Source organism: Triticum dicoccoides, chromosome 2A (genome assembly GCF_002162155.2).
Source record: "Triticum dicoccoides isolate Atlit2015 ecotype Zavitan chromosome 2A, WEW_v2.0, whole genome shotgun sequence".
NCBI lineage: Eukaryota > Viridiplantae > Streptophyta > Magnoliopsida > Poales > Poaceae > Triticum > Triticum dicoccoides.
Window position 1 is genome coordinate 96,903,428 of NC_041382.1, and position 8,585 is coordinate 96,912,012.

Genomic DNA, 8,585 nt, shown 5'->3' on the forward strand with positions numbered 1-8,585 from the left:
CGAGGGTAATTCCTCTACCAACAACCCGGCGTTTGCTGCAAGGGAACCATAAGCCGGGGCTTGAGACCTTTTAAGATTTCCTGATTTGCTCTCTCAGCTTGACCATTGGATTGAGGATGAGCTACAGAAGAAACATCAAGCCGAATATGCTCACGTTGACAAAACTCCTCCATAGCTCCTTGGGATAGGTTAGTGCCATTGTCAATTATAATGCTGTGTGGAAAACCAAAACGGAAGATCACCTTTTTTATGAACTGAACCGCCGTGGCCGCATCACACTTACTCACCGGCTCTGCTTCAACCCACTTTGTGAATTTGTCAACTGCCACTAAGAGATGTGTCTTTTTGTCCTTAGACCTTTTAAAGGGTCCAACCATGTCAAGCCCCCAGACCGCAAACGGCCAAGTGATCGGAATCATCCGTAGCTCTTGAGCCGGCACATGCGCTCTTTGTGCGAATGTTTGACATCCATCACATCTACTAACCAGATCCTCTGCATCAGCGTGAGCCTTCAACCAGTAAAAACCGTGACGAAAAGCCTTGGCCACCAAAGATTTTGACCCGGCAAGATGACCACAATCGCCTTCATGGATCTCACGAAGTATTTCTTGGCCTTCTTCAGGGGAAACACACCGCTGAAACGCTCCAGAGACGCTGCGATGGTATAGTTCTCCGTCAGAAATCGTCATTGACTTAGACCGCCGGGTTATCTGTTGAGCCAGGGTCTCATCCGCTGGCAACTCTCCCCGGGTCATGTAAGCCAAGAATGGCACTATCCAATCTAGGATGACATGAAGAGCCACCACCAACTGTGCCTCCGGGTCAGGGAGGGCTAAGTCTTCTTCTGTGGGTAACTTAACAGACGGGTTATGCAAAACATCCAAAAAGGTGTTAGGTGGTACCGGCTTACGCTGAGATCCCAACCGGCTTAGAGCATCAGTCGCTTCGTTCTTCCTATGGTCAATGTGTTCCACCTGATAACCTTTAAAATGTCCTGCAACAGCATCAACTTCACGGTGATAAGACGCCATGAGAGGGCCTTTGGAATCCCACTTTCCCAACACCTGTTGAGCTACCAAATCTGAGTCGCCAAGACACCGGACCCGGCTCGGGCTCATCTCTTTGGCCATGCGAAGACCATGGAGCAAAGCTTCATATTCCGCTGCGTTGTTAGTGCAAGGAAACATCAGCCGCAACACATAACAAAATTTGTCACCTCGAGGGGAGGTTAAAACAACTCCAACCCCCGAGCCTTCCAACTGTCTAGACCCATCAAAGTGAATAGTCCAATATGTGTTGTCTGGTTTCTCCTCCGGCATCTGCATCTCTGTCCAGTCATTAATAAAGTCAACCAGCGCCTGAGACTTGATCACAGTACATGGCACATACTTCAACCCATGAGATCCAAGTTCAATGGCCCACTTGGCGACTCGTCCAGTGGCCTCTCTATTTTGGATGATGTCCCCCAAAGGCGCAGAGCTAACCAAAGTGATCGGGTGACCCTGAAAGTAATGCTTGAGCTTCTGGCTTGCCATGAACATCCCGTACACGAGCTTTTGCCAATGTGGATATCTTTGTTTAGATTCGATCATCACCTCACTTACGTAATAAACCGGCCGTTGAACCGGATGTTCCTTGCCAATCTCTTTGCGCTCCACCACAATTGCCACACTAACAACCCGTGAGTTAGCGGCTATGTACAATAATAGCAGCTCTTTCTCAATTGGGGCAGCAAGAACCGGTGGCTTAGCAAGCTATTTCTTCAGATCCTCAAAAGCAGAGTTCACAGCATCACTCCAAACAAAATCATCTGTTTTCTTCATCATATGATACAAAGGCATTGCCTTCTCCCCTAACCGGCTTATGAACCGGCTTAAAGCAGCCACCCGACCCGCCAGCCGTTGAACGTCATTGATGCATGTCGGTTTCGCCAAGGATGTGACTGCCTTAATCTTCTCCTCGGTTGGACACCAAAAAACCCAAGAGCTTACCGGCTGGGACTCCAAAAACACACTTAGCCGGGTTAAGCATCATTTTGTAGACCCGGAGGTTATCAAAGGTCTCTTTCAGATCCGTGACCAAGGTTTCCTCTTTCCTGGACTTTACCACTATATCGTCCACATAAGCATGAACATTACGCCCAATCTGGTTGTGAAGACAATTCTGCACACACCGTTGATAAGTCGCCTGGGCACTCTTAAGCCCAAAAGGCATAGACACATAGCAGAAAGCTCCAAACTAAGTGATAAAATCTGTCTTCTCCTGGTCTTTGACTGCCATCTTGATCTGATGATAACCTGAATAAGCATCCAAAAAACTCAAACGTGCGCAACCCACCGTAGCATCGATGATCTGATCAATATGGCGGAGAGCAAAAGGGTCAGCCGAACAAGCTTTGTTTAAATCGGTGTAATCCACACACATACGCCAGGTGCCGTTCTTTTTGAGTAAAAGCATTGGGTTAGCTAACCACTTTGGGTGAAAGACTCCCACGATGAACCCGACTGCCAAGAGCCAGGCCACCTCTTCTCCAATGGCCTTGCACCTTTCCTTATTGAACCGCCGGAGAAACTGTCTAACCGGTTTAAACTTCGGATCAATATTGAGAGTGTGCTCAGCGAGTTCCCTCGGGACACCCGGCATGTCGGAAGGTTTCCATGCAAAGATGTCCCAGTTCTCACGGATGAACTCGATGAGCGCGCTTTCCTATTTTGGATCCAAGTTGGCACTGATGATGAACTGCTTGGATGAGTCGCCAGGCACAAAGTCAACCATCTTAGTATCATTAGCTGATTTGAATTTCAACACCGGCTCATGCTCCGTTGTTGGTTTCTTTAAAGACGTCATGTCTGCCGGGTCAACATGATCCTTATAAAACTTTAACTCCTCTGTCGCACAAACAGACTCAGCATATGCAGCATCACCTTCTTCACACTCCAAGGCTATTTTCCGGCTTCCATGTACTGTAATGGTGCCCTTATAACCCGGCATCTTGAGCTGCAAATACACATAACACGGCCGAGCCATGAACTTGGCATGATATGGGCTTTTGATCTTAACCACCTCAAAGGTTAATTTTTCTGCTCTAGAGTCATACTCATCCCAAAAGGCTACTTCCAGTTCAATCTTATCAACTGGATATGCCGACTTGCCAGGTACCACACCATGAAAAACAGTGTTGGATTGCTTAAGACTCTTATTAGTTAACCCCATCCGACGGAATGTCTCATAGTAGAGGATGTTAATGCTGCTGCCTCCATCCATGAGTACTTTAGTAAATTTATATCCACCAACCTGAGGCGCCACTACCAAGGCCAAGTGACCCGGATTATCAACCCGTGGTGGATGATCCTCTCTGCTCCACACAATAGGTTGTTCTGACCACCGTAAGTAATGTGGAATCGCCGGCTCAACGGCATTGACAGCCCTCTTGTGAAGCTTCTGGTCCCTCTTACATAAACTAGTGGTGAACACATGGTATTGCCCACTATTCAACTATTTTGGGTTGCTCTGATACCCGGACTATTGCTGCTCATTACCTTGGCCGGGTTGTGGATTATATCCTCCTTGGTTACCTGGATGGCCCTGACCGTGAAATCCTCCTCCACCTGAACTGGTGCCCGGGCCATGGAAACCGCCCCCACCTGAACCGCCGCCTGGGCCATGACCTCCATCAAATGCATTTGAATTCATAAACACCTTCATAATTGTACAATCCTTCCACAGGTGGGTGGCTGGCTTTTCCCAGGTGCCGTGTCTCCGACAAGGTTCATTCAATAGTTGCTCAAGGGTGGGACCTGACCCACCCGATCGAGGGGGTTGCCTACCCTTGCGCCGTTGATTGCCGCCCTGCGCATTGGTGTTAGCGACAAATTCATCAGCTTTACATTTATTACCTCCTTGATTTGCCGGGTTATGCTGGTGACCCTTGCCGTTGCCGTTCTTCTTTCCCTTCGCTGTCTTTTCTTCGTCAGACACCGGGTCCTTGGTACTGTTAGAATCAGCATACTTGACGAGAGCCACCATCAAATGGCCCATGTCATTGCAGTCACGCTTGAGCCGCCCCAACTTCTGCTTCAGAGGTTCAAAACGACAGTTCTTCTCCAACATCAAGACTGCCGAGCCGGCATCCATCTTATCCGATGAATGTATTATTTCCTTGACCCGGCGCACCCAATGGGTTGTAGATTCATCATCCTCTTGCTTACAATTAGTCAGGTCTACAATCGACATGGGTTGTTTACATGTGTCTTTGAAGTTCTGAATGAACCGGGCCATCAACTCCGCCTATGAGCCGATAGAATTGGGTGGCAACCCCTTCAACCAAGTACGAGCTGTTCCATCCAACATCATAGTGAAATACTTGGTCATTGCCGCATCGCTGACCTCCAACAACTCCATAGTCATCTCATAACTCTCAATCCTGGCCCCAGGCTGCAAGTCGGCCGTGTAATTAGGCACCTTACGAGGCCCCTTGAAGTCCTTTGGCAAATGCTCATTACTATGGCAGGCACTAGGCAAGGGACACCTCCGGTTCTCGTGGCCACTCCTGCCTCGGCCGAGGTTGCTGGATAAACCAGAAAAGTTTGGTGAGTCGCCTGCTCTCTGCCAATTGAACCGCTCTCTCAGCCTCTTGTCGGATCCTCTCCTGATCCGCCAAATTAAGGGCTCCAGCCTGTCCCGGCTCATGCCTGTGCGGCCGGTTGCGGCGTTGAACATTGTTTGACATGTCAGCTGAATTCATATGCCTACTGTAGCTTGGGATCCAGCTTGGGCGAGGGGTTGAATGGATCCTATCTCGACTGTAAGAGTATGCATCCTGCTGCGCCAAAGCTGTTTGAAGAAGTTCTCTCACTCTTCGTGTTTCGATCGCCGTCGGAGAATCGCCCTCCATTGGGAGAGCCGCCAAACGGGATGAAGCTGCAATGAGGTTTTCCAGGGGATTGGAGAAGTGACTCGGCGGTGTTGGCACATAAGGAGGCGGAGCGGTGTCTATACGAGGTGGTTCCATGGTGCGCGGCTGAACCGGTGCCCCGGGTGTTGTAATCCAATTTGCCTCCGGCGGGTTACTTGCCCCGGCCCTGGGTGTATGAAAAAGGTTCCTAGGATCGAGTGTCAGAGGCAGACGCGACTGGGTTTTTTGGTGCCTTCTTCTCATGACCTCGTTCGACGCGTTCAGATCCACCGAGAGCCAAAAAGTCTCCGCCTGAAGCTGCTGAGCACGAACGTCCAAAGCCGCCCGCTCCACGGCCATCCCGACCTCCTCTGTTGCTAAGTTTTCTTTGTCTTGTACCATCTCCTCACGTACTGTCGGGGGTTTGGTGCGACATATGCCAACGGATGGCTTATCATGGTGGGGGCGAGTAGAACGTCGCCGGTGCCTGGAAACGGGATGAGGCGAAGACATGCACGCCGGCGAATCTTACCCAGCTTCGGGGCTCTCCGGGGAGATAATACCCCTACTGCTGCTCTGCGGGGTCTCCGCATGATCACTATGGCCAAGTGTTTACACGGTTGCTCCTTGAGCTGTTTCTGGTGGTAGAAGAGGGCAAGGCTAGCTCTCTCCTTCTATCTGGTATGGTCTAGAACTACTGGGATCCAACCCCTTGCATGGGTGCCCTGGGGGGTTTATATAGGCCTACCCCCTAGGGGTACAATGGTAATTCGACTGGGTGCGGGTCCAGCCATCAGTGCCTCCGACCTCCGACTTCTCCGCCAACTGCTAGGTCCCGCCGACTGGTGGGCCTCGCCGACTGGTCTGGTACGGAGCCGACAGGCCGCGTCCGCTGCGGGCGGGTCTTGCCGGCCGCTGATCACTGTAGCCGTGCTTCTGATGACGCAGGCTTGGTCATGGGGTCGTGGCAACAGCCCTGCCGCCTGGCGTGCGATCACTGTGGCCACTCCCCATCTCATCTTGATTAATGGCGCGTGGGCCCCGGGGGAGGGCTCAGCCGACTCCCTCGGGCCGACTCCCGACGGGTCCGACTGGCGGTTGTCCAGCCGTCTCCCGAGGTCTCGCTGACTGGTAGGCTCCGCTGCCTCCAGGCCGTACAGACAAGCCGTCGTGGGCGCAGGACTTGGTACTGTGGTGCTGATGTCAGGGCCGGCCGGGCAATAGTGCCACGCCGCATGGAGATCTTCCTGGGTACGGCGTACTGTGGCCATGCCTGCCCTTGGTAAGGGGCGGGAGTGGGCTTCACTGTAGCCATGCCTCTGCCCCGTCCCCTTTGATGAGGTCATGGGTTTGCTGGAGTCGCCGGCCGACTCCCCAAAGCCGGCTTCTCTGGAAGTCGTCCCTGGAACTCGGCCGTGAGCGGGCAGTCGGCCGCCCTGCCGTCAACTCCTCAGGAGACAGCTCTTCGCCCTGGGGTCTTGAGGGGTGCAGCCTACCCCGATGTCTTGAAAGGTTATGGGACTCGGGTTGGCCTACCCGTGGCCCATTACTCCGACAGTAGTCCCCGAAGCTGGTGAGGCGCCACGGACGATCGGCTGAGAAGCCTCAGCAGTTTCTCTTTCCGGGTGCTCGACACATGGTCTTGATTGACTTCTGCCGGGCCGTCTAGAAGGAGTCAGACTTGGTTAACTCGGACTTCACTCAATTTCTACTTCCTCGGTATTTCGAACGTCGTGGCGGGATTTTAAGTGGCGTGCTAGCTAAGCCTCCAGGCCAACGCCTGTTCTTGGCCTGTCATGAGAAGGCACGTGGCTAGGTCGTCCTGCCAGCCCACGCGTGCGACGGGACAGGCCCACGGGCGGGGCCCACCACTACCGTGCCTCGGCGCCCGAGCGGATCTGCTGCGGCCCTGGTGGACGGTTGGGATTCCTGTGGAGTTACTGCGCGCAGTAACTTTACGTGGATCGTGGGGGTAGTGGGGTTGTGGGCGCAGTAAATCCCCACGTCTGCCCCCTCGGCTTCGCAGCCCACAGGGCTATAAGTAGGGGGGAGAGGGGGGCACGCGCGCCCCTCCTTCCCACTACTCCTCGCTCTCTTCCTCCTTGCTGCTCCTCGCACTGCTCCTTCCTCTTCTCTTCTTCACTCCGCCGCACGCCCAAGCTCCGGCGAACGCCGCGGCGATAGCTCGCGATGAGTTCTTCCTCCGCTGCCGCGCCTCCCCCAGTGCGTTCCGGCACCTGGGACGGTTCCGAGGTTCATGAAGACCACATCGAGTTCCTCCACCGGACCCGTCGGCTTCCCGGCGAGGATCGCGTGCAGGTGCGACTTGCGCCGGAGGGGGAGATTTCCCCCGCCCCGTAGGAGGGCGAGCGGGTCATCTTCCGCTCGCACTGCCTGCGCGGGCTGGGGCTGCCGGCGAGCAGCTTTTTCCGGTCTTTCTTGGAGTTCTATGGCCTCCAGCCGCACCACCTCACCCCCAACATAGTGGTGTTGTTGTCCGCCTTCGTGGCCTTGTGCGAAGGCTTCCTTGGAGTCCTCCCCACCCTCGAGCTCTGGGGGGAGTTCTTCTTCTCCAAGCTCGGCACCCAGGCCGCAGGCGTGCCGGCTCAATGCGGCGCCTTCATCGCCGTGCGAAGGTCAGGAGCCAACAACCCCTTCCCCTCCATCTCGCTGATAAAGTCGGTGAAGATGTGACAGAGATCCTACTTCTACGTCAGGAACGTCACCACGAGGGGCGACTGGGTCAACCTGCCGGCTTTCGAAGCCGGCCCGCCGGCTGGGAGACTGCCCAACTGGTCGTACCGGGCCAAGTCACTGACGCTTGCGGGAGCCGGCGCCATCACACGACTCCGAGTGCTGACGCAGTCGGAGGGTCTGACTGGTCCAGACCTGCTGGCCGCCTTCGTCTCGCGCCGAGTTCTCCCACTCCAAAGCCGCCCTCACATGATATGCCAGATGAGCGGGCACCGCGACCCGAGTCGGATGTGCACCAAGGACATGCCTCACGAAGAGGTGGCCTTCATGGTGAACTACCTCTCGGATAGTAGACTCCTGGAGGACTGGCGATTCGGCAAGGAGCCGTACTCCCGCGCCAACCCCCCGCCCGTGGTGAGTCGCCTTTCTTTTCTTTCTTTAGATTGTCTTCTTCTTGCTGAGTTTTATTTTGACCAGTCGGCTTTGGTTAGAATCCCCTTCTTCACCCACCAGCCGGCACCTTGGGGCCGGCCCGTGAGTTCGTCGCCGACCGGGCAGAGAGCGACATCGACGACCCCGATCTGGGGGCAGCGGCTCTGGAAGACGACACCGAGGGAGGAGGAGGGACAACACATGACTTCAGGCCTTCGGCTACCTTCGCCGACTGGCCTAAAGATAGCGTCGAGGGAGAAGTCACCCCTCGCCATCGGCCAGGAGCCAGCCAGCCTGGCGCGGGCTCTTCTGCCGCGCCGGGCGCTCCAGGCGGCGGGAAGAAGCGCAGGGCCATGCCGACCTTGTTCGGCAGTCGGCCAAAGAAGCCCAAGGGCTCGGCTGCGGCAACCCGGCGGGACGAGGCAGCCGCAAAGGCCATCCGCTTCCGTAAGGAAGTGAAGAAGCCATTGTTGGTCTCCGCGTAAGTATTCTGTCTTCAAAGTTTTATTCTTTCTTTGTGATTTGTCTGAGTCTCTGCTTGCCCCTCTTTTTTCAAGGCTCCCCT